This window comes from Triticum aestivum, chromosome 6B (genome assembly GCF_018294505.1).
Source record: "Triticum aestivum cultivar Chinese Spring chromosome 6B, IWGSC CS RefSeq v2.1, whole genome shotgun sequence".
Taxonomy (NCBI): domain Eukaryota; kingdom Viridiplantae; phylum Streptophyta; class Magnoliopsida; order Poales; family Poaceae; genus Triticum; species Triticum aestivum.
In genome coordinates, this window is record NC_057810.1 from 251,499,674 (window position 1) to 251,526,732 (window position 27,059).

Consider the following 27,059-nt stretch of genomic DNA (forward strand, 5'->3'; position numbering starts at 1 on the left):
ATCAACGGTTTGCTAGGACATGGTGGGTTAGAGGTTTGACATGGCAATTTGGGAGGCTGACAAGCAAAAGGTAGGCATCGTAGCATTGGCATGGCAAAAGAGCGAGCAAACTAGCATAGCAAAGATAGTAGTGATTTCGAGGGTATGATCATCTTGCCTGAGATCCCGCAAGGAAGAAGAACGAGTCCAAGAAGAAGACAAACGGTCGTAGACGAACGAATTCTCACAACTCCGGAACGAAACCGAAGCTAACGAGAGAAGCAACCCGGAAAGAAACAAACAACATAGTAAACCAACAAGCACAAACATGGCATGATGCACAACCAAGTATGATGCATGTCCAGTTTAAATAGCATGGCATGGCAGTATGCACAAACAATACTACAAGTTAAGTGGAGCTCAATATGCAACGAGTTGCATATTGACGGAACACCACATCGAATTATTTTAGTTTACTCTCGGTTAAGATACTCAACAATTATTAAATGTTGGTTAACATGGCAAGTGGTGAAGCATAACAAAAACTATACCATCTAAACAATTTAAATGGGGCCGGATATAAAAACAACAAATCCGGTAAATCCCCATATGCATTTAGCAATTTAAAGCAACAACAATTTTAAACATTTTAATTGTTGTTATCATGATGCGGATGACATATGCAAGTTTTATGCAATATTTATGAAAATGTTGACATAAGCATGTGAAGAAGCATTTTTCACCGTGGCGGAACGAAACGGGTGCCATGGCAACGAATCCGAAAATTATGCCACGGCAACATATCGGTTCCGGTAGCTCACGGAGATACCGGTGCAAAAGGAAGTGAGCGTGAGCGAGTCATGCAAGATGGTGGGGTGCTCCCGGTTACCGGGTTCCCACGGGTCGACGGCATGGCAAACAAGGAGGAACGTGCACGAAACAAACGGGCACGGTGCAAACATACGGTTCATATCATACAACATGCATTCGGTCCACGGTTGATCGTCTCGGGATTATACCTTTGAAGTGTGCATTTCGAAGCGGTTCGGGTTCGGAGCGGTGTAGAGGAAGTAGGCGTTCACGGGACGTCGTGGAAGTAGTTGTACACAGCATCGGTAGAGGAAGTAGTCGTACACGGCAGCGGCGGATCGTCGTGTAGCCGTACATGTTCGAAGCAGAACTTGGCGTATCCATGTAGTAGGCGTTCCGGTCCTGTAGTCGTTCGAGCATCCGTGTGGTCTTACCGGTGGGGTACTTGGCGCTTGCGGTCCAACTCCGAGGTCATAGCCGTGTAGTCGAACTTGACGAAAACAGGTCTCGCTGGGGACTTGGCGCATCCATCATGAACTTGGTGGTACTTGGCAAATTCCACGCTCGGTGACTGTTGGACTTGGCGTCAACAGCAACAGGGGCGCGATGCTGGGACTTGGCGCGATGCAGGAGGCTGGCGCAGCGACGGGGAGGTAGAGGTCATCGGAAACAGCGGCTGGGTGCAGCAGCAGCTGCTGCTGCCGGCGGCGAGGTCGAGGCAGGTTGGTGACGATGAGGAGAAGCAGGAGGAGAGGCGGCGCGGGACTGATCCTGGCGTTGGAGGAGGACGGGCGGTGGCTCCTGCTGGCGCGAAGGCGGAGAGGAGGCTCCAGCTTGGCGTGGCCTCGTCGGCCGGCGGGTTGGAGCTCCGGCGGTGGCACTCGCCCGCGCGGTGCCGGAGATGGCAAGGGCGACGAAGAGCTGAAGGACGGCGAGGACGAGGGAGCTCCTGGTTCCCGGCGGCAGAGGAGCTCCAGCAGGGCCGAGGCGGCGGCAGGGGAGGGCCCCAGCAGCGCAGCCTGATCCGGCGGCGGCGGCGGGCTCCGGTGGCCGGCTGGTGGTGCGAAGGCGGCAAGGTCTACGGGGAGGCGCGGGGCCGTGTGGTTGTGGAGGGGATCGGGCGAGAGATGGTGTGGCGATGAGGAGGAGATGGGATCGAGAGAGAGGTCGGGCAGCGGTTCCCTGGCGGCGCTGGGTGGAAGGGAACGAGAGGGAGAGGGGGTGGATCGGGCAAGGGAGCGCCTAGGGTTAGAGCTGGTGGCGTGGCTGGGCCTTGGGCCGAAATAGTTGGGCTACTGGGAGGCTGATGGGCTCTCTTCGCCCTCTCTCTTATACTCTAAAACAGAAAATAACAAAGAAGAAAATGGAGAAGAAAGGAGGTGTTGGGGAAGAAGTTGGATGCGTAGATAATTTCCCGGACCCACAAAAATATGCTCGTTCCAAGAAAAATGGAGTGGCAAGATTGCAGGAATAAAATTCAAAGTCATTTGAATTTAATTCAAATGGTTTGAACAAGGACTAGGATTTAGAAGTGTCCAAAAATGTTGAGAATTTTTGGTGGAGCTCCGGAAGATGATGAAAGAATAAATGGCAAAGTTGGAGATCAAGAATTAAGACAACAAAGGCATTAGGATATTTTGTAAGTGTGTTTGCGGTAAATCCAAATAATTGGAATATTTACTATAGCTCTCTAAATATCGAGAGGATATGTTTTAAAGAGAATCACCATGTGAATTCCCTCGATTTAAATGGATCAAAGATCCATGCCATTTATTTAGTTGAGTTGCAAAAGATTTATGAGATGATGGCATGATGACATGATGCAATGCAAAAATAAAAAGGGCAGACACAAATGAAACACACGGCGAAACCCGGAATATATGGAAGTCTTCTCGAGCATCGGTCTCGGGGCGTTACAACACTACACCACTACGAGAGGATCTCGTCCCGAGATCTAGAATGACACCGGAGGGAAAACGGAAGAGAAAAAGAAAGGTAAAACTAAGTTGCTTCTTTTGACAAATGAGTGAAACCACAGACCTTGAAAAATTGAACAAATTGAAAGAAAGAATGCAACGGAGATGAACGAAGTTGAAAACACCCCGTTAGAAAAGAGGAACAAGGAAGAACAATTTCTTATAGCACTCCGGTTGAAAACAGATACAAGACTTGATAGGAAGAAAAGAGCTTGAGCAGAGGACACGACACTCCGGTTAAATGGACAATCATGAAAAGAACATGATCTTAAACAAACGAGATGATGGGTAGAGAAGAGCAACATTACAATACCTCCGAAACAAAAGAATAGAAGATAGATAATTGAAATAGAAGAATGGAGAAGAAAATGCCCTCTTATGCCACAACAGAGCTTGAGGAGGCATCCTTAGGAGACGGGTCGAGCGGAATTGTTGGAAAACCAACAACGAAGGAATAAGCTTGATACGGTCTTGTGGAATACATGTCAAGTTATGAGGTGACAAACTGCCACTACGGAAACAATTGCTTGCTTGAGATTAACGAAGAGATGAAAGCTTGTTCCATCAAGATGGAAAAGAGATAACTTGGGTCATTAATAAGCACCAAAATAGCAACATTCCTTAGGGAAGGCTTTAGGTGAAATCTATACCAAGATAACTCCAATGAAGAGATTGACGGTTGAAAAGTTCTCTTGAACAAAGAGAAAAAGATGGATTTAAATATGTCACTCTTGAAAACTTGTGAATCATGAAACGCGAAGGGAAATTATCACGAATGACCTAACACCACCTCAGAAGATAAGGTAGAAAGAATTGCACTTTGGAATGCAAGATGAAGAATGCTTGAACTCCTCAAAACAAGACATGTGTTGAACACCATGTTTAATTTTTTAGTATAGCTTGGCTGATCTTAACTTCAAGAGAAATCTTGAAGAACAATTGAAGAATGAAAAGAATCCTTGATGAACCACCACTCCGGTAATAAACGGATGATAAAAAGAAAGAGAAGTTGAAAACACAAGGTGAAGCCTTGCGATGATTTGGATGGAGCTTCGCGACGAGATAATGCGGAAAACTTAGAACTCCGGAAGAAAGATGAACAACAAGAAGCCAAGAATTTATTACTCCTGAACAAACTCCGAAGGAAAGGATTAATCACTTGGATGAAACCAGAATAAGAATTATGTTATGCGTATCCTTCACCGATTTAGATTGATGACAAGCAACGGATTTGGCATACAACTTATTCTCGTAGAAAGGATTAAAAGAGATATATCGAAACTTGAGAAGGTCTTCAACAAACCACCGGTAGGATTGGAACAACAAATGAATTGATATGATGAACAAGGAAGAGAGATCTTGAAAGAACCACCGTAAGAATTGAAATTGAACGTAGCAAATGCACAAATCACCGGGAAGAATTGCAAAATGAATGAAGATACTTTAGGGTATTTAGATACAAATGAACGAATAGATCACGAGCTGATTAGAGAATACTTGAATGATGCACCGGTATGATTTGGAGAACGAGAGCTGAAAGCTTGAATGAATAATACTGAGAAGATGGGCTTCAAAGAATGAAACTGAAAAGACTCCTAAAATGCTCCGGATGGGTGAAAAAGATTCTCACAATCGAAAACAATTATGAGAGGATGGCAACAAGCTAGCACCATGAATCTTGAAGAGAATAGAGCAAGATTAAAGAGAAACTCTTCTTCGGTCTTCAAATGATGAGAATGACAACGAGAAACACCACCAAGAATTATTGAGGCACACCGGAAGAATCAAAAGCGAAGAGGTTGAGCCAACTATGAAAAGAATTTGAAAGATCTTGGAGAAAAGCATTTGACTGATGATAACTCATTCTTACGTCAAACTTGGAGAAGAATTTAGGATAGCTCTGGGAAAATAGAAGAGTCAGGTAAGATCCTGGGAAATGACCTATGGGTTAGGGCCCACTCAAAAGAAAACACCGTTGAAAAGATTTAAAAGAGATGTTGCACCGGTTGAATTAAATGACTTGAATGAGATACCAATCTTGAAAGAGCTTGAATGAATGTAGAGTGGAAACACGAATCTTCGAGATATCTTGAGCACTCCGGAATAACAAATAGCGAGAAGTAGAATGATAATGAGGTGCACCGGTATGAGAAGACATTGAAATGAGGAAAAAATATGATCAACAAAACTTGACTTGAATTCACCGGGGAAGAGAAAGGAATGAGGAATGACGAACTAGTAGAACATCTTCTTGAGAACCACCGGGTAAGAACATTGACGGAAAAGAATGGAGAAACTTCACAAAAATAAAAGGATACTTGGTAAAGAAATCTTAGTCCTTGAGGAAAAAGGGTGGGTGGTCGGGAAAAAAAACAAAGGCAACTTGGAGACGGATGGAACAAACACCGTTGAGAAGAAATGATAATTGGTCTTGCTGATGTTGAAGTGATCGGATCCACTTGAAGAGAAAACACGCCGGTTGAAAAGGATTGACATGACAATCTCGATTGTCGAGAAGGATTGGTATTCACATCGGAGTATGAGAACACCATTTCGGAAAGGTATGGAATCAACACTTGACATTGAAGCAACTCTAATACCACAACTCAAAACAAAAACAAAGGACTGGCCTGCAGAATAAGCCGGAACAAACATATGATAGAGATTTCGTCCGAAGTTTTCGTGGTGGGGCCTACACGGGCTCGATCGTACAGCACCATCATGTACAAGGCAGTGCACATGACATACGAAGCGTCCCCGAGTCGGCATAGCCAAGGACTCTTTAAGACACAACGAGACCACTGTAAAACTAACCGTGAATAGGCGGACCACTAGACGTCGAACCCCAATTTCATATCATACATCCGTCGGAAAGATATCCTAAGAGCTACTTGAATTCCCACCTATGAAACTCCCGAAATTTTCGGTTATGCAATCAGGTGTTGGGGATACAGGGGAAGCATAATATCTCACCCAAAACTAGCAAATCCTACATCCAGTTGTATCCATCCTTCAACACATAACCAAGAAACCTTCGGAAATCGTCTACCTCAACCTTCGAAAAGCATCCGTTATACGAGTCATGGCAATACTCCCGTACTCACCTCAGTACTGGGTTATCGGGGTTATCTCACCAACAACTGCATAAAAGAGATTTTCGATGTCGGCGTACTAAACTCAGGTATTCCAGAACTGCAACGATAAAATTATGACGACAACACCTCAGAGCTCAACTCCCCGGGACACTTCCACTAAACCCCTGATAGGAGGCACCAAGACAATGTTCTCATCATAAAACCATCGGAACGATTCCAAGATACCCGCGTGATCCTAAAATTTTTTTAGTGAAATTTGAGAAGAGAAGAGTCAAAACTCTACGTCAGGATGCCTTACCAGAGCGATGAAGAGACTGGGGAGTAAAAAGAATTCCTAACTCTCCGATATATATAATCCTAAATGACTCAAAACATTTTTCTAGACACAACTCGGCCGCTAAAAACGATCAAGTAGTGGGGCTCCTAAGGTTGGGGAAGGCTCTGATTACCAACTTGTAACGCCCTCGATGCGGCTATATCTCCCACGTGTCGAAGCACGACTTAGAGGCATAACCGCATTGAAAGCAATGTCGCAAGTGAGGTAATCTTCACACAACCCATGTAATACATAAGGGAAAGAGATACATAGTTGGCTTACAATCGCCACTTCACACAATTACATGAATAAAACATTACATCATCCAGATACAATCAAGGTCCGACTACGGAACCAAAATAAAAGAAGAACCCCAAATGCGACAAAGGTCCCCGATCGACCCCAACTGGGCTCCACTACTGATCAACTGAAACGAAACAACACAATGAACAAGATCTTCATCGAGCTCCTCCTCGAGCTCGGATGCGTCACCTGCACGGTTTCATCGGCACCTGCAAACTGGTTTCGGAAGTATCTGTGAGTCACGAGGACTCAGCAATCTCACACCCACGAGATCAAGACTATTTAAGCTTATAGGAAGGATGTAGTAATGAGGTGGAGCTGCAGCAAGCGACTAGCATACATGGTGGCTACAATCGCAAAAGAGAGCGAGAAGAGAAGGCAAAGCACGGTCGATAAAAGTATGATCAAGAAGTGATCCTATAGTAACCTACGTCAAGCATAACTCCAACACCGTGTTCACTTCCCGGACTCTGCCGAGAAGAGACTATCACGGTTACACACGCGGTTGATGTATTTTAATTAAGGTCAACTTCGGGTTTTCTACAACCGGACATTAACAAATTCCCATCTGCCACATAACCGCGGGCACGGCTCTCGAAAGTTTATACCCTGCAGGGGTGTCCCAACTTAGCCCATGACAAGCTCTCGCGATCAACGAAGGAATAGACCTTCACCCGAGACACTCCGACCAGACTCGGTATCCCGGTACATCAAGACATTTCGACAATGGTAAAGCAAGACCAGCAAAGCCGCCCGGATGTGCCGACAAATCCCGATAGGAGCTGCACACATCTCGTTCTCAGGGCACACCGGATGAGCCAGATGTCGGGTTGGCATAGACCCTGGTTGCCCAGGGGGCGCCGGACATCGCTCGGTTTGGCCAGCACCCGAAGGAGCACTGGCCCCGGGGGGTAAAATAAAGATGACCCTTGAGTCTGCAGAACCCAAGGGAAAAAGGCTTAGGTAGGCAAATGGTAAAACCAAGGTTGGGCCTTGCTGGAGGAGTTTTATTCAAAGCGAACTGTCAAGGGGGTCCCATAAATCACCCGACCGCGTAAGGAACGCAAAATCCGGGAACATAACACCGGTATGACAGAAACTAGGGCGGCAAGAGTGGAAGAAAACACCAGGCATAAGGCCGAGCCTTCCACCCTTTACCAAGTATATAGATGCATTAATTAAATAAGATATATTGTGATATCCCAACAAGTAATCATGTTCCAACAAGGAACAACATCTCCATGTTCCAACAAGGAACAAACTTCAATCTTCACCTGCAACTAACAATGCTATAAGAGGGGCTGAGCAAAGCGGTAACATAGCCAATCAACGGTTTGCTAGGACATGGTGGGTTAGAGGTTTGACATGGCAATTTGGGAGGCTGACAAGCAAAAGGTAGGCATCATAGCATTGGCATAGCAAAAGAGCGAGCAAACTAGCATAGCCAAGATAGTAGTGATTTCGAGGGTATGATCATCTTGCCTGAGATCCCGCAAGGAAGAAGAACGAGTCCAAGAAGAAGACAAACGGTCGTAGACGAACGAATTCTCACAACTCCGGAACGAAACCGAAGCTAACGAGAGAAGCAACCCAGAAAGAAACAAACAACATAGTAAACCAACAAGCACAAACATGGCATGATGCACAACCAAGTATGATGCATGTCCAGTTTAAATAGCATGGCATGGCAGTATGCACAAACAATACTACAAGTTAAGTGGAGCTCAATATGCAACGAGTTGCATATTGACGGAACACCACATCGAATTATTTTAGTTTACTCTCGGTTAAGATACTCAATAATTATTAAATGTTGGTTAACATGGCAAGTGGTGAAGCATAACAAAAACTATACCATCTAAACAATTTAAATGGGGCCGGATATAAAAACAACAAATCCGGTAAATCCCCATATGCATTTAGCAATTTAAAGCAACAACAATTTTAAACATTTTAATTGTTGCTATCATGATGCGGATGACATATGCAAGTTTTATGCAATATTTATGAAAATGTTGACATAAGCATGTTAAGAAGCATTTTTCACCGTGGCGGAACGAAACGGGTGCCACGGCAACGAATCCGAAAATGATGCCACGGCAACATATCGGTTCCGGTAGCTCACGGAGATACCGGTGCAAAAGGAAGTGAGCGTGAGCGAGTCATGCAAGATGGTGGGGTGCTCCCGGTTACCGGGTTCCCACGGGTCTACGGCATGGCAAACAAGGAGGAACGTGCACGAAACAAACGGGCACGGTGCAAACATACGGTTCATCTCATACAACATGCATTCGGTCAACGATTGATCGTCTCGGGATTATACCTTCGAAGCGTGCATTTTGAAGCGGTTCGGGTTCGGAGCGGTGTAGAGGAAGTAGGCATTCACGGGACGTCGTGGAAGTAGTTGTACACGGTGTCGGTAGAGGAAGTAGTCATACACGGCGGCGGCGGATCGTCGTGTAGCCGTACATGTTCGAAGCAGAACTTGGCGTATCCATGTAGTAGGCGTTCCGGTCCTGTAGTCGTTCGAGCGTCTGTGTGGTCTTACCGGTGGGGTACTTGGCGCTTGCGGTCCAACTCCGAGGTCATAGCCGTGTAGTCGAACTTGACGAAAACAGGTCTCGCTGGGGACTTGGCGCATCCATCATGAACTTGGTGGTACTTGGCAAATTCCACGCTCGATGACTGTTGGACTTGGCGTCAACAGCAACAGGGGCGCGATGCTGGGACTTGGCGCGATGCAGGAGGCTGGCGCAGCAACGGGGAGGTAGAGGTCATCGGAAACAGCGACTGGGTGCAGCAGCAGCTGCTGCTGCCGGCGGCGAGGTCGAGGCGGGTTGGTGACGATGAGGAGAAGCAGGAGGAGAGGCGGCGCGTGACTGATCCTGGCGTTGGAGGAGGACGGGCGGTGGCTCCTCCTGGCGTGAAGGCGGAGAGGAGGCTCCAGCTTGGCGTGGCCTCGTCGGCCGGCGGGTTGGAGCTCCGGCGGTGGCACTCGCCCGCGCGGCGCCAGAGATGGCAAGGGCGACGAAGAGCTGAAGGACGGCGAGGACAAGGGAGCTCCTGGTTCCCGGCGGCAGAGGAGCTCCAGCAGGGCCGAGGCGGCGGCAGGGGAGGGCCCCAGCAGCGCAGCCTGATCCGGCGGCGGCGGCGGGCTCCGGTGGCCGGCTGGTGGTGTGAAGGCGGCAAGGTCTATGGGGAGGCGCGGGGCCGTGTGGGTGTGGAGGGGATCGGGCGAGAGATGGTGTGGCGATGAGGAGGAGATGGGATCGAGAGAGAGGTCGGGCAGCGGTTCCCTGGCGGCGCTGGGTGGAAGGGAACGAGAGGGAGAGGGGGTGGATCGGGCAAGGGAGCGCCTAGGGTTAGAGCTGGTGGCGTGGCTGGGCCTTGGGCCGAAATAGTTGGGCTACTGGGAGGCTGATGGGCTCTCTTCGCCCTCTCTCTTATACTCTAAAACAGAAAATAACAAAGAAGAAAATGGAGAAGAAAGGAGGTGTTGGGGAAGAAGTTGGATGCGTAGATAATTTCCCGGACCCACAAAAATATGCTCGTTCCAAGAAAAATGGAGTGGCAAGATTGCAGGAATAAAATTCAAAGTCATTTGAATTTAATTCAAATGGTTTGAACAAGGACTAGGATTAGAAGTGTCCAAAAATGTTGAGAATTTTTGGTGGAGCTCCGGAAGATGATGAAAGAATAAATGGCAAAGTTGGAGATCAAGAATTAAGACAACAAAGGCATTAGGATATTTTGTAAGTGTGTTTGCGGTAAATCCAAATAATTGGAATATTTACTATAGCTCTCTAAATATCGAGAGGATATGTTTTAAAGAGAATCACCATGTGAATTCCCTCGATTTAAATGGATCAAAGATCCATGCCATTTATTTAGTTGAGTTGCAAAAGATTTATGAGATGATGGCATGATGACATGATGCAATGCAAAAATAAAAAGGGCAGACACAAATGAAACACACGGCGAAACCCGGAATATATGGAAGTCTTCTCGAGCATCGGTCTCGGGGCGTTACAACACTACACCACTACGAGAGGATCTCGTCCCGAGATCTAGAATGACACCGGAGGGAAAACGGAAGAGAAAAAGAAAGGTAAAACTAAGTTGCTTCTTTTGACAAATGAGTGAAACCACGGACCTTGAAAAATTGAACAAATTGAAAGAAAGAATGCAATGGAGATGAACGAAGTTGAAAACACCCCGTTAGAAAAGAGGAACAAGGAAGAACAATTTCTTATAGCACTCCGGTTGAAAACAGATACAAGACTTGATAGGAAGAAAAGAGCTTGAGCAGAGGACACGACACTCCGGTTAAATGGACAATCATGAAAAGAACATGATCTTAAACAAACGAGATGATGGGTAGAGAAGAGCAACATTACAATACCTCCGAAACAAAAGAATAGAAGATAGATAATTGAAATAGAAGAATGGAGAAGAAAATGCCCTCTTATGCCACAACAGAGCTTGAGGAGGCATCCTTAGGAGACGGGTCGAGCGGAATTGTTGGAAAACCAACAACGAAGGAATAAGCTTGATACGGTCTTGTGGAATACATGTCAAGTTATGAGGTGACAAACTGCCACTACGGAAACAATTGCTTGCTTGAGATTAACGAAGAGATGAAAGCTTGTTCCATCAAGATGGAAAAGAGATAACTTGGGTCATTAATAAGCACCAAAATAGCAACATTCCTTAGGGAAGGCTTTAGGTGAAATCTATACCAAGATAACTCCAATGAAGAGATTGACGTATCAAGATTCAAATACCGAGTCAATCAACCAAGAATGTATAGAACTAACAGACATATAAACACTTATAGAGTATATGGATCAATGATATCAACTAACATACATAAGCCGGGCCACTGTACTTTTTTTTGGCTACAATAGCATCTTTTTTTAGCCAGCATCTTGGCCCTTTCCGATGCGTGCCACGGTCCATCTATACTACTACTATTGCTTAATGCACATTCAGCCCGATTGGCATATTTGTAGGTCTGGCACAACAATCCAAATGAAATGTCTCTGAGTCTTATCAATTAATACATACTTGTGCTCAAATAAAATTACAAAGCAAAAAACAAAAAAAATTATTACATGATCTCTAAAACAAATGGTTTGATTGATTACATGGACAGACAACACAAAGGTTATTCAACTATGGAAAGAACATTTCACCTATGATTTACCAAGTAGGAATTTAATTTCCTTTTTTCCTTCAGGACCTTAACAATCTGGTCAGTCTCAGCTTGCTTCATTTTGAAATCCACCAAATATTTAATGGTTGTCTTGAGTACTGCTTGTGATTGTGCTGTTTGCTTCCTCAACATGTCAACTTCATCTCTAAGTGCAGAAGCAGAATCTCTTTCTACCACTAGTTTAGCCTTTAGAGCATCAGCAGTTGGCAATTCATAATGCATGATTGGGCCGGTGCCACTGCTGTGGGATGATGCAAAGTCCATGGGGACCTCGCTCATTGATCTTCGGCTAACCTGTTTTGCCATTAAGTTCCGATTGGATTCAGAAAAGTTGAAGTTAGCAAAACATCTCAACTGGGAGTTATAATAGCAAATCAGTTAAACAAACAAGGAATTAAAGAGTTTCGATTGGATGCTGAAAAGTACTCCCTCCGTCCCATAATGTAAGACGTTTTTTAACACTATGCTAGTGTCAAAAAACGTCCTATATTATGGGACGGAGAGATTAGTTATTAACATCATTGTAACCCGCTGTTGTAGCAGCAAAGCAGTTAAACAAACAAGTAGATATTTAAGTTAAGTCAAACAGGTAATTCTTAATAGTAAGTATCAAACACATAGATAGGTGCAGTCTACAATATGATTAGCAGGCTGTGCCATTATATAATCAGTATCAAACTAAATTAAGCCAAGCAACATAATTGAACAATTTTGCAATAAGTGGCTAACTAAAATTCCAAGAAGCAGGTAACTGAACTTACGCTAGTTCTTTGTACAGGCACACTGCAACTTCTTTTTCGCTTACAAGGTTGTACAAAGGAGTCCATGGCTTCAATTGCTTGGATACGCAATCCCAATACTTCTTTCTTCCCACACTGCATGGGTAAGTCGAATGGTTAATCTGGTAAGATGGTGCGTCCTTGATATGTTATATGAGGACGTGTAGTCAGACTAGTTGTAGCCAAAAACATCACACTAGCTTTTACTGTATATTTCATGCGGTTACTTTTGGCATATCGAGATCTAAGCAATCTACAATAGGATGAAAAGACTGGCATCCTTCACATTATTGGCAAACTCAGTTCATAGAAACAAGCAATTCAACCATTCCGTGGGTAAATCAAAAGCGCCACTGGAATATTTTTCACTATCCAATCATACACGCAAAAAGGGGCGACTCCACCATAGGGGTTGGTATGGGCGGCCGCCTCAGGTGGCTGGAAAGTGTGCACCTAGTTTGAGTCGTCTAGGTTGGCCCACGCTAGTTTTGTCTGTCCCAACGCACGAGCAGGCAATGTAAAAAATGAAGAAAAATGTTTCAATTTGGATGGGCCAATAACATAAGTGCAAGGCAGGCCCTATAGCAGGCTCGCGGCCCAAACGAGCGCCTCCCATATCGATCGACAGCAGGAAAAATCCCAATTCATTCGCTCCAGCCTCCAGTCTGGTTCACTCCTAACCTAGCCACCGCTGGACAGACCGACACAACACCTCCTCGCGCCCTTGTTGGAGGGCGGTCACCGGGCTTCAAGCGAACGGAAGGACAAGAAGATGAAGATCCAACCCTGGGTGTAGCCTGCGTGGGAGACAGCGGCGGCAGCACGGGCATGGCATCGAGCTTGCGCAAACGGACAATCGCAGCTTGCAAGAGTAGCATGCACAACGAGCAGGTACGTCACATCCCTGATTATATCTAATTCAACTCTTCAATTTCTGGCCAATAATTAAACCTGACGGTGTTGTAAAACTGCTTGTATGTAGGGAATCTATGAGAAAATGAAACCAATTTCTACTTATTTTATAACTCCCCCAATCAATACTGAACTGACTGAATCTGATGTATCTAATCAAGTTTCCGGTGCAAACATACAAGCTCATGTTGTTCTTGAGCCTGAAGTGTCTAATGAACAGACTGCTAATGAAGGATTTGATGCAAACATTTTACATGCTCCTGGTGATGAACATATAGTGTCTAATGAGGGATCTAATGCAAGCATTTTGCAAGCTCATTGAAGGATTTAGTGTCTAATGATGATCTACTATGTTGAGAGAGACAGAGATTTGCAGGCATTGATGACAAGCAAATTATAGTGCATTTTCATAGCTTGAGGAAACGTCAAGGCCATCTACCAGAAAGTCCCCGTATCATGACAACATAGCATAAATACTTTTCTAATCTATTGTTTGAAACTATTGGCATACTTGTGCAGGATAGATATATTGATATGCAGTTTGCGCACTGGTTATACGTGCAATTACACTTTGATATTTTCAGCCAGAGAACGAATAATTCAGGCAGGTACAGACCATGTTTGTAGTCCTTGTACACCATGTTGCATTTTGTGTTTTTTGGTGCTTGCATCATTTAGTGTTTATAATCTGAACTACTTTGGATCATTAGCTGGTTTTCAAAGTGCATGTAGCTTCACATTTCTCAAGTTATGTTGATTTCCGGAGTGCAAGTGCCTTCATATTTTTAAGTTAAATGTTGGCCCCTGGTAACTTGAATTCGTGGATCAGCCACTGCACACAAATCATACACGAATGCCAGTACGAATTAAATGAAATGCAGGGACTTACTGTAGCTCGTTGTACAGGCTCGCTGCAGCTCTGCTTGCGCTTGGGATGTTCCATGTACAAGTCCATGTTACCACTTGCTTGGATGTGCAGGCCTTGTGCTCCTTGCATCCCCCTCTGCATTTTTGACACGGCGAATGGTTGATCAAATAAGAGGAATCGACCTTGATGTTGTACCGGAGGACAGATACTTACAAAGTTATACGGGTGTGCAGGATGTGTACCAGATCCCGTAGCCCCGTCATGCTTCGCTAAAAAATGGATTTGCTTGTTTCAGATGATATCTCCAGAAGAAATAAGAGTTAAAGTCAGAGTTGCATAGGCGTGTAAGCTAAGAGAGCAATGAAAGGATATCCAAACATCGTCGGAACAGTGCACAAGGGAGTGATGTGTGGATACCTAGTTCGGGCCGGCGTTTGGGCATGCTCGCCTAGCTAGAGTGTGGGTCACTTCAGAGCCGTTGAGGGTGATGCGCTGGCGTTGGCTGGCCGCGCACGGATGCAGATCTTGAGTGGCAGCGGAGCGCTATGATGCGGTGGACGAGACCGTTGGTGAAGCCCCAACGACCTCGGGGGTGGAGGTGCGACGATGTGCTCGGTGAAGTAGCCCCAGTGAGCTGGGAGACGGTGTCGGTGAAGCGCACCTGATGCGGTGGAACTCGGTGTCTGTGAGGCACGTCGGTTGCGGCGGCCGACGTTGTCGGTGGACCACCCAGTGCGGCGGACGAGGGCGTAGATGAGGTAGCTCCGGTGCGGTGGTGAAGCGTGACCGTCGTCTTCATCATCGTCGTCCGACACAGAGGTGGGGAACGGTGGGGAAAGAGGCGAGACGAGGGGCGATTTGAGGGATGGTGGCGAATTAGGGATTTGAGCAATCTAGGCGCGGAAGGGGACGGTGGAGAAGAGAGATTTTGCAGGGCTAGAATTGGGGCCGCCAGATATTTCAATCCGAAACATGGAAGCACGAACTTATATTGTCGTCGTCCTTTTTTGGGGGGGAGGGGGTGGGTGGCTGGGTGCTACACGTCCGTCCGACACACGCGACCACCCCGACAGGACTACGCTTCGGTGCCTTAAGGCACCTACCTTTGTGTCCATGACATGTGGGCCCAACAGGTGGCTGGCCCACATGTCAGTCACCCAAGGGCTGTTGCCTTTAAGGCACCGAAGCAGCGTCCACCCCGACACGACCCTGTTCTGCCTGGTGCACCTACATTTGAGAATGCAAAAGAATCTTCTTTCATTTGCAAACGAATCTGTATGTATTACCATGCCCGTGTTTTCCTTGCAATAATTAGTCATTCGAAATGAGATACTCCATCCTTTTACTTTTGTAAGTCATTTCAGACAACTTAAAATGAACTGTTTTGCACATTGTCTGAAATGTCTTCAAGGTCTTATAAAAGTGAACATAGGGAGTACTATAAATTAATTAATGAGGAGTTATTTGCAAAAAAATCAAAACGGTACCCACGCTAACGTGGATTAAAGTGTGTCACATAATTAGTTATTTGAATTAGAGTGTGTGTCACGTAGTTAGTTGTTTGAATTAGAGTGTGTGTCACTTAGCGATCTCCAATTCTAACATGGATTTCGCATTTCACTGTATCCACGCTACTTTTTTAATACAAATTCATATGTATATGATGAACACCATGGTAGTGAGAAAACTTTTGGATGGATTCAAACATATGACCTACAAAATAGCACAACAGATTGAGCCAATGTCAACTTTTCGAAACTTAGTACGGCACGAATTCGAAATAATTACCCGTATGCCTGGTCCTCGGTTCAAATCTTACAATGTACACCGAACTGAAACATCGATATTAAGTCTCATACTATGTACATTCAAATGTTGTTTTTAGTCCCCCCCACGCACAAACGCTACATACTTCCTGTATCGTTCAATCTTCCTCTCCTAACCACCTTAGCAAGCTATCAGTTTCCAACACACGTTCATTCTTTCTTTCCATGTTTCGATCTCTAAGTCTCTCAACTACACAACCCCTTTTTCCACTCCTGTTACCAAATGTATTTACCTCACACACCCGCCATTGCACCCCATGCTGAGCTCTCTCTCTCCCACCTCTCCCTCTCACCCTCTCGCGCTAAATACATGCATTGCCTATCTAGGCCCCCCAACCTCTCGTGCGCACGAATGCACGTTGTATATCTAGGTCACTCCCTCGAGACTATCTCACTCTTTCTTACGGACGGCGGGCCACACTCTCTCAATCTCGATCTCTTTATATGAGTCTCGTTTAACCTCATTTTCTTTCACACACAAATGATATATCTCCCTGTTCGGGCCTCGATCGACACACTCTATACTCTCTCATGCAGATTGTCTATCTAGGTCAGTCCATCCAAGCCACCGCCACTCTTTCGACCTCATGGTGGGCCACGCTCACTCAATCTCTCTCTCTCTCTCTCTCTCTCTCTGTGTGTGTGTGTGTGTGTGTGTGTGTGTGTCTCGATTTACCTTGCTCTTTCTCGGACAAAAACGATATATCACCATGTTTGAGCCCAATTCGACCTATTCACATTATATACTCTCTCACGCACATCGTCTATCTAGGTCACTCTCTCCAACCCGTCTCACTCTTTCGATCGCACGGCGGCCCTATGTGATCGGTTGACCTTGCTTCCTCCCACGCACAAAATATATCTACACGTATGTGATTGGATCATCTCTCAAGCTCTATCTTATAGCCCTCACCCTTACCAAAAGCTCAATCGGACAATATCTCTCCGGAGCATATATATTTGTTCAATGAATGTCGGACCACACTCACTTTGTCTCTCTATCTATATGTCTCTCGATTGACCTCGCTTTCTCATACCGTATCTTCCACGCGTTGAAGCTACTACCTCTCTATCCCTCGCAAAGCCGGAGCTATTTACATTGCAAGGGGCACTCCAACCTTGGATTAATTTGTGTAGGCATTTATTCCGGTCGGTTTAGATTATATTTTCGTAGCATTCGGCCCACAACTACTCCAAACGCCGTTGCAACCCACGCAACTCCCCTAGTTGATTTCCCTCTGGCTCGGTCATCGCTCTCTCGCACGTCCTTTCTCACCTTCAACGTTGCACTATGGTATTATTGAAAAAACTATGTTGTTCTCTTTAATTATTATAAATAAGCTACAAAACTACACACCGATAGTCCACTTTGAATGGAACAAATTTTGACCCACAAATTAAAGTGCTACAAACTACACACCAAGGGGCCCACATGTCATGAAACAAATTTGGACCCATATACAAATTTAAAAATAAAGGACGAGGATCGAACATGCGACCGGGCCTTCAAGCCGCACGTCAATAGGCAACATACGTAGAATAGCAATGTTTGTTGTAACCCCTTTGTTCACGTAATGTTTTTATATTACCACAGCCTAATTAATGGATAACATGTAATATTATTTTTAGTACTATTCGCCTTCACTTACTGGTGGGTTCCATGTGTGCTCTCTCTCTCCTCCCCTTCTACGTTTAGACGCACGGGCAAACAGGAAGAACTCGCGGGCGATCTTGCCGTTGACCATATCTGGACACATTGACAACTCACAAGTCACGGCACCAGTTTCACGTACTAGCAGCACTAGTCAGTGTGTACGTGCAATGCACGTTAATTTGGAAGTATATTAAGTGCATGCGTATATTAACTACTAGGATATTATTTGTGTGTTGTCGTGTGATTAGCACTATTTTTGGCATGAAATTAACTGCACGCTAAACGTGTTGAGCGCTCGACATTGAAGCAGTCTAGGTCGTTGGATGACAAGGAATACATGTGGCTTGATGACGTTTTATATTTAATATGATACGGCTCTAGCAGAACATTCAATCGATCAAACCATACATTTCGTTCAGTCTGATTCCGACTTTAAATTATGCGATGATCGATATAAAATAAACGGAAATGATAAACGTTCGAATTTTAAGCATGGCAATCCAAACGTTTTTCATGGCAAATTTAGATTACGCGGCGACGGCGGGGGCGTCTCGCGGTGGGAAGCGGCTCCTCTGTCGTGCTCTGTGTGTCGTCGGGCCACTGACCGACGGCGACGGCGGCGTCTTGCGCCGTTGTTGGCGTACTCCTGGACGTTGGCCTAGCTTCAAGGAATGCCAAAATGTTCTGGACTTCGGAGCGAGTCAACTGGCGGGAGGAGGCGAATGGCGTTGGTGCAAGGAAGCGGTCGACGGCGGCCATCCATGCCGCTGAGGGGGGCACTGGCACCCGCGTGGGGACAGGCGCTGTCAACGGCGCGGCGGAGACATTCGTGTGCATGGGAACCGGCACAGGCGCGCACGTCAGTGCACGCGCAGGCACATGCGCTGGCAGGTGCACGGGCACCGGCACGGGCGTGCGCGTCAGTGCATGCGCAGGCGCATGCGCTGGCAGGTGCACGGGCGCGTGAAAGTCGGCGGAGACCTCGTGGAACCCCGTGGCATCAAGCTCGGCGACAATGTGCGGCTCCCAGCCCATCAATGCCACGGGGATGGGCGTTGGCGCAGTCGGGGCGACGGGAGCCAAAACGGGAGCAGGGACAGGCGCGGCGTCTTCCCGCAAGGCCAGTTCAAGCTCGTCCCAAAGCGCCTTATGTTCTTGAGACTCCGGCTGGGTGTCTTCCTCATGAAACTGGAACACTAAGGGCAGACCATCGTGATGCGGCATGGCGTACGTTTAGGTCAGGCTAGTTGGAGGTAGACGACAGGAGAATCGGAGAGGAAGAGAGAGGATTGTAGCGATACCGGGTAGTGCGGGGTTGATTTTAAACTGCGGCACCGGCGACATTAAATGTGATGCCCCCGATTCAATCGTACACTAATCATGCACGCAAATGTGTACGATCAAGATCAGGGACTCACGGGAAGATATCACAACACAACTCTAAAACATAAATAAGTCATACAAGCATCATAATACAAGCCAGGGGCCTCGAGGGCTCGAATACAAGTGCTCGATCATAGACGAGTCAACGGAAGCAACAATATCTGAGTACAAACATAAGTTAAACAAGTTTGCCTTAAGAAGGCTAGCACAAACTGGGATACAGATCGAAAGAGGCGCAGGCCTCCTGCCTGGGATCCTCCTAACTACACCTGGTCGACGTCAGCGGGCTGCACGTAGTAGTAGGCACCTCCAGTGTAGTAGGGGTCGTCGTCGACGATGGCGTCTGGCTCCTGGACTCCAGCATCTGGTTGCGACAACCAGAAAGAAAGGAAAGGGGGAAAAATGGGGGAGAAAGCAATCGTGAGTACTCATCCAAAGTACTCGCAAGCAAGGAACTACACTACATATGCATGGGTATATGTGTAAGGAGGCCATATCAGTGGACTGAACTGCAGAATGCCAGAATAAGAGGGGGATAGCTAGTCCTATCGAAGACTACGCTTCTGGCAGCCTCCGTCTTGCAGCATGTAGAAGAGAGTAGATTGAAGTCCTCCAAGTAGCATCTCCAAGTAGCATAAACCTACCCGGCAATCCTCTCCTCGTCGCCCTGTTAGAGAGCGATCACCGGGTTGTATCTGGCACTTGGAAGGGTGTGTTTTATTAAGTATCCGGTTCTAGTTGTCATAAGGTCAAGGTACAACTCTGAGTCGTCCTTTTACCGAGGGACACGGCTATTCGAATAGATTAACTTCCCTGTAGGGGTGCACCACATAACCAAAAACGCTCGATCCCATTTGGCCGGACACACTTTCCTGGGTCATGCCCGGCCTCAGAAGATCAACACGTCGCAGCCCCACCTAGGCACAACAGAGAGGTCAGCACGCCGGTTTAACTCCTATGGCGCAGGGGTCTGGGCCCATCGCCCTTTGCACACCTGCATGTTGCGAACGCGGCCGGAAGCAGAACTAGCCCCCTTAATACAAGTGCAGGCTTACATTCCAATCCGGCGCGCGCCACTCAGTCGCTGACGTCAAGAAGGCTTCAGCTGATACCACGACGCCGGGATACCCATAACTACTCCCACGTAGATGGTTAGTGCGTATAGACCAAATGGCCAGACTCAGATCAAATACCCAGATCTCGTTAAGCGTGTTAAGTATCCGCGAACGCTGAACAGGGCCAGGCCCACCTATCTCCTAGGCGGTCTCAACCTGCCCTGTCGCTCCGCCTCAAGTAACAGTCGGGGGCCGTCGGGAACCCAGGCCCACCTCTACCGGGATGGAGCCACCTGTCCTTTCAGCCCCCACATCGGAATCACTTGCGGGTACTCAATGAGCTGACCCGACTTTAGTCACCATCTGTATAGTATGTATGTATGTATAGTATATACCCGTGATGACCTCTCAAGTGATCACGGCCCGATAGTATAGCAAGGCAGTCTGACAAGAGTGTAGGGCCAATGATGATAAACTAGCATCCTATACTAAGCATTTAGGATTGCGGGTAAGGTATCAATGACTGTAGCAACAATGACAGGCTATGCAACAGAATAGGAGTAACCGAACAGTAACATGCTACACTACTCTAGTGCAAGCAGTATAGAGAAGAATAGGCGATATCTGGTGATCAAGGGGGGGGCTTGCCTGGATGCTCTGGCAAGGAGGGGTCGTCAACACCGTAGTCGAACTGGGGGGTCGTCGGCAGCCTCGGGGTCTACCGGAAAGAAGTAACGGAGGGGGAACACAATAAGTAATAGAGCAATCAAAGTATCACAAAGTGTACCATGGCAATATGCGGTGCTACAGGTGACCTAACGCAGTAGTAGGTGATACCGGCGGAAGGGGGAACCATCCGGGAAAGTATCCCCGGTGTTTCGCGTTTTCGGACAGGTGATCCGGAGGGGGAAAGTTGCATGTTTGATATGTTAGGGATGTGTGGCGGATGAACGGGCTGCGTATTCAGATTCGTCTTGTCGTTCTGAGCAACTTTCATGTACAAAGTTCTTCCATCCGAGCTACGTTTTATTTTATATTAATTTTAAAAGATTTAAACATTTTTAGAATTTATTTAAATATTCTATATCAACATTATCTAGAATAGTGTATGCTGACGTCAGCATGACGTCAGCAGTCAACAGGGCGTTGACTGGGTCAAACTGACGTGTGGGGGCCCAGCTGTCATTCACTGTTAACTAACCTAACAGATTAATTAACTAAACTTAGTGATTAGGTTAATCTATCAGGATTAATTAAGTTAATTACGTTAATTAATTAATTAATTAATTAATATTTTAATTATTTACTTATCTATTTTTTTATTACATCTTTTTTTTAATTTTCGTTCTGGGCGTGGGCCCCGTTTGTCATAGGCCCATAGGGGCCTTAGTGGTTATGGGCGTGTGGGCGCGCGGGCTCACGGGCACGGCCACGAGCGCCCACCGGGGCGAGCCCAAGCGATGGCCTCGGGCGCGGCCAGTGGCGCGGCCGCCGGCGACAAGGAGGCAGCCAGGGGCGGTGAGGTACCGGGACGCCACGCACGTGATCTCGGCGAGGTGCGGGCCCGGCGGCCGTCAGCGGGGAAGGCAGGAGTAGTGCACGGGGGCTGCAGGCGGAGCGGGACGGCGGCGTGGGCGGCAACAGCCGCAGGTGGCACGAGCGACAACGGGCGCGACGGGGCGCGCGGGTGCGCGCATGCTCACCGCGAGCACGAGCACCGGGCGGCACGTGCACGACTACGGGACGATGCGAGGAGCAAGAGGAAGAGAGGTCGGGGGCCTCACCGCGGATCCGTAGGGTCAAGGCAGCGGGGCTCGGGGAGGTTGACGGGGATGACACGTGTAGACGGGGAAGTCCGGTGGCGTCCGGGACGGCTTCGGGCGACGGAGTCGGGGTCGAGGCGGCGATGGCGGGGCGGCGCCGGGGGCGTCAGGGGCGCGGCCCAGATCCGGTCGGGGAGGTGGAGGAGACGAGGAAGAAGCGGTCCGGTGGGGCGGCCGAGGACGGGGAGGTCGAGGTGGAGGGCAGCGGTGGCGGCTCCAGTGACGTGGTCCAGGGCGGTGGCATCGGGGTCGACCCGCCGATCCAATCGGGGAGGTAGAGGAGGGGAGCGTGGGGATCGTGGGGGGAGTGGGAGGTGCTGCGGTTGGTGGGTTAGGGCTACGAGGGATAAGGGGAAGCGAGGGTGGGCCGGCCGCTGGCCTGGTTGGCCTAGATGGCCAGATGGGCCATTTGGCCCAGGTAGAGGGGGTGGCTTTGCCCCATTTCTTTATTTTTTTATTTGTCTCGTTTTCTGTTTTGTTCTTTTATTATTTTATTTTATTTAGTTTTATAAATCACAACAGTTGTGCCTAAATTTGTATCACTAATTATACCTCTACCACAAAAGTTTAAACCTCCAATAAAAAAATAGTTTAACATTTTATTAATTATAAAAGGCGTTCAATTAATTATTTTGCTACTGTTTTATTTATTTTAAGACACTCAAACACTTTTAAAGATGTTGGTTTCTCCACCTTTATTACTTATGCATTATTTGTCACAACGAGAACGATTCGGTTTTAATATTTGAAAACTTTTATTGTTTGCCTTTGTTTTAAATTTGAAAGTTGAACTGGGTTCCGAACTGACCCAAGATTATCAACAGTAATCGAGGTGACGTGGCATCATTACCAGAGGGTTACTGTAGCTTAATTACCCGGGCGTCACAATTCTCCTCCACTACAAGAAATCTCGTCCCGAGATTTAAGAGGGGAGTAAGGGGGAAAGTTTTGGTTACGATATTCTAATGGATCTTCTCGAAGAAGTTAATCCCTTTCGTTGATGTCTTCAACTATTTATTCCAATGCATCATGATAAAGTTGTCGTCCTTTCTTCGGGAACTCCATCGTACTTATGAAAGGATAAGGGGCAGCTCAGCTATGACAGAATGCTTTTGAGGGAAACAATCTGGGGTTAACCCATGAATGAGCAAAAGATTATCTCTCGAGTTGAACATATGAAATACATCGAGAGTAAGGTACGAAGGTACAATAAGAGGTTCCAAGCAGATAGATAGTTGCTCGAAGTCTGAACCAGAGTGAGAAAGGGGTTCAGAGTAGCGAGAGTAAGTATTGCGTCTGATACCATAACAGATTACTAGGCATGTGGCCCGTGAATTACATACGAAGTCAAGCTCGAGGAATAACTTTGACAACAGGGTGTGTACAGGAGAGTCAGGTTTCGATCCTGTGGAACTTGTGGGTTATGGGCCCACCATGTGGGTTAAAGTAGGAAGGGCGGTGACATCTTGCATGGTCATGATAGCAAGGCATGTCAGAGGGTAGCCGGTCAGTTATGTTGACTGCATCGTTGGTACCAAGGGCGAGGGACGAAGAGAACCATTTTCCTGCTCGTTGAACGAGGCGGACCAATAGGCAAAGTTCTCGTCCATCGATGGTTACCGGAATGCTATCGACAAATGCAACCGGGTCTTACTGACACGGTTGTACACCAAGGTGTTTACAAAAGCAGAAGAACATTACTGCTTAGATCATATGGATCACATGGAAGGTTAAACAAATTAATGGAAAGGAAAATGTGTTTAAACACATATTTCAAGGGTATATCCTTCCCAAGGACAAGTAGAGCATGATATCCAAGACAGCATATAAAGTAGAAAACTCTTTAGGTAAGGGGAGAGAAATTTCATGACATTACCCATACAACGGTGTTTGGATAATTGATAAGGAAAATTTAGCATTTGTGCTTCAAATGTTCTTACTGAAAATCGGAGTGCCACATACATGCTTTGAGATAGCATTGACATGGTCTTCAAGCAAGGGTCAGACTTTGGATATAGGAAGGATCCATTAGGAACAACTTGTAGAATAAGTCTTACAATTTCCTCATGGAGAAATGGATAATCTTGCTAAAAAGGAAACTATAACAATAGGGCCTCTGGCTAGGTGTGCTAGGCATGACATCATCTTGCCGGGTCATATATATAGACCAATGTTATAACTCTTGGAAATATGTTCCAACCATCATATCTGACTGAGATTCAGATCTGATTGGTGTTAGGATAACTCAGACTTGGGATGCGTGAGAAGAAAGGTGAAACACAAATTGTCCAGATGACATTGTAAGATTCTCGGGAATTGAACTATGGAAGCGAGTTCCGAAACAAGAGTTCATCATTAAATCAAAGAGAGGATGAGGAGGTGGCTGATGGTCTCAGCGACAATTCATCGAGATTTCCAAAAGATGGATCTCCACAATTATGTGAACAAGGAGATAACATTTAACAGATCAAATGATATAATGATGTATGCACGAGGGAAACACACACAATTAATCACTGGTTAAAAGGTGCAGCCAAAATATGGGCTTAGGTAGCAGGATCAATGTTAGAATGGTGATTCGATAACCAATAGTCTAAGAATGAAATGTCGACCATTAACTTCAAATCAATAGGGTTGCTAGAAGTACAGAATCCAAGCAGCATGGTTCACGTGTTGGTATCCCGGTTAGAATCAACACGGGGACCAAGAAAGAATGGTGAGGGTGAGAAGTATCACAATACCAAGAATTCCTTAAGAGGCGTAGCAGTCCTCACAACAACCTTGACATAAAAGATGGTCATACTCCAAGGTAAAGAAGAACAAATGTTGGATAGCAAGGAACTCAAAAGTATAACACAAAACACGAACAAGTTTGTGTTGGAGGGAAGGCAGTAGAGTGGTCGATGATAACACTAATCATCGAGGGCAAGGATGGTATTCCTCATCATGAATTCAATTGATATCCTGTAAGAGCTCAAAATGTTGATGATGATCACGACACAATTGTCGAGAGGTTTATGCAGGTGTAATCGATCGGCGATGACATCAAGTCAAAGAAATGCTGAAGCGAAAGGTTATTGGAACCAAGGACATGACACAAACTCGAAACCAAGCTTGTTGTTCAAGGCGAAATGATATGACGAGGAGGATTGACGTAAGGTTAGTCCATCGTCGAAAATTGTGCTCCGGAAGGAAGGACCAGGTAGCACAGTTAAAATTTAGCATGGTAATGATATAGCCGATCAGGCTAGGGATGACGTGATCGAGTACAAACTCGTAAGCAAAGAAGATTACTAAGAGTTGTTTAATCGCGATGCGGACTCGATTCAGTTATCGATGTCCTTGAGTGTTTAATAACTCGAAGCACGTGAAAAATTGGAATCAATGAGAATGTAGTACTTGATGGAGAACTCATAAGAAGTTATGCAGTTCCGTGACAATCTCGAGATACCAGGGGGTAATACTCGAAGACGGATCAAAGTAGAGGTTGGACTGGGGTATTGATCCGCAGAAGACAAGTGCTTGAACTTGTCCGAGAAATTGGATCAAGGAAGAACAATATGGTCGGAAACCACGATTGCAAAAGACCAAATCCCAGATATAAGATGAAATTATATCAAGGGGATAATTATTGTTTACGAGAAGCTTACATGACAAGATCTACATCGTGTCCATGGGCATGAACACAAAGTTCAAGGTCGACTCCCACTTCCCCAATGCATAACCTATCATTCACTTTCCGTCTTCGAAGAATTTATAGATTTGAAAATATTACTGTCAAAACACCAATAGATATAACCCACATAAACTTCGGGTTCACATAGACTAAAGAAGTCATAGGTTCAACCCATAAGGGAATCTTAGGAACATATACCACAAACTACAGGAGCAAATAACTCCAGCTCGGAAGTAGAGCATGGTTGACAAAGCAGAAGATACCGATTGTCAAAGACATTATGTATCATGGGAATAACTCACAAGAATTTTTCCAATGTGAAGGATACTAACGGATAATAACCCAGCGATGGGCCTAGCGGTGCACAATGGAGTTGATGTGAGTATCGGTACTCAATAAGAGGAGGAAAGGATGCAAATGCATCGGATCATAGAACATCTAAATAATTCGATGCTTTGGTAACAAAGGTATTATGATTTCCAAAACGAAGGATCAGGAGCAGACGCTCTGGTCAAAGATGGATAAGTTGGATAGACCAGAGGCACAATTGACGATAAATAGTTTGGTCGAGAACCAGATCATGTTCAAAAATGATGCCTGAGCCGGAAAGATAATTTAGAAGGGTTGATAGATGATTGTGTGCATTCGCACACATGTTGAATCAATAGGATCAAATTGACGGTGTCAAAAGATACTAGTGAATATTGCCAGATATATGGGAAGCATCCATAATGCAAGTAGACAAGTATTTGCAGAGCAATAAAGCTGCTAAGGATTTTCGGAGGATTGAATAGTATTTCAAAGACTTTTGTGAAACACCTGAACAACGGGGGATGAGCGGATACTCAGAAAGTGCGAGAAATTATCCTTAGGGGTATTCAGGTGGCAAAGAACTGCAAGGCAGTAGGCACAAAATATTCTCGGGGTATCTTGTAATAACAAGATCGACTGGGAATAAAAGTAAACACGACAGGTGTAAGTATTTATCCATAGGGATATTTCGGTGGAAGGTAATTGCAAAAGCAACGGGCACAAGATCTCGAGAGAATATCGGAGAGTATCTTCGAAATCTTCTGGTGCAGCCGGCGATCATCTGGACTAAAGGGGCTCTCCGGGAGAAAGTATTTTCGAGAACCTAAAGTTAGATTTTAGTAAAAATCGTTTAACCCGAATAGAAGAGAGTTTAGAATCCCGGAGTAAAGATCGAGGAGTAAAAAGATCCTAATACCACCCAATGGCGACGAGGGCCCATGGGCCGCACAGCCATGTTAGTAAAACAGTTTTCATCGACTAGACTCAACTTCGGCCGAGGAGTTGGAAAGGGGATTCCTAAGGGCAGTCGGCTCTGATACCAACTTGTGACGCCCCCGATTCAATCGTACACTAATC